This window comes from Nanorana parkeri, unplaced genomic scaffold, assembly GCF_000935625.1.
Source record: "Nanorana parkeri isolate BGI_ZX_2015 unplaced genomic scaffold, ASM93562v1 scaffold2829, whole genome shotgun sequence".
NCBI lineage: Eukaryota > Metazoa > Chordata > Amphibia > Anura > Dicroglossidae > Nanorana > Nanorana parkeri.
Window position 1 is genome coordinate 23,479 of NW_017309097.1, and position 355 is coordinate 23,833.

Below are 355 nucleotides of genomic sequence, written 5' to 3' on the forward strand. Positions count from 1 at the left end.
GAAGAAGGACCTGGGGCGGGGGCGAGAAGGACCTGGGGCGGGGGCGAGAAGGACCGGGGGCTGGGGAGAGGAGGACCGGGGGCTGGGGAGAGGAGGACCAGGGGCGCGGGTGGTCATAGCCAATTAGGGAAGACCACATGTAAGCAGATTAGTCTTCAGCTGTACACATGGTGAGGGGGGCAGAGGACTGGCACATACTTTATAAATGGGGATCCGTCAGAAGTGACGTAAACAAAATGAGTGAAAACACTTTTCTACCATGTCAGGTAGGTGGTAAATCCTCCAATCACTGTGAAATATTGCAGGGGGGGATGGGGGGTTAGATGTCTCGTAGCAGAGGGGGAGGGTTAGACGT

The 355-nt window shown here is 56.3% G+C and overlaps 1 protein-coding gene across 1 annotated transcript in view; it reads left to right on the forward strand.

Annotated features, from left to right (window-relative positions):
- NDC80 (NDC80, kinetochore complex component) overlaps nt 1-355 on the forward strand; it is a 20,206-nt gene that overhangs the window by 1,715 nt on the left and 18,136 nt on the right. The window lies entirely within an intron of this gene.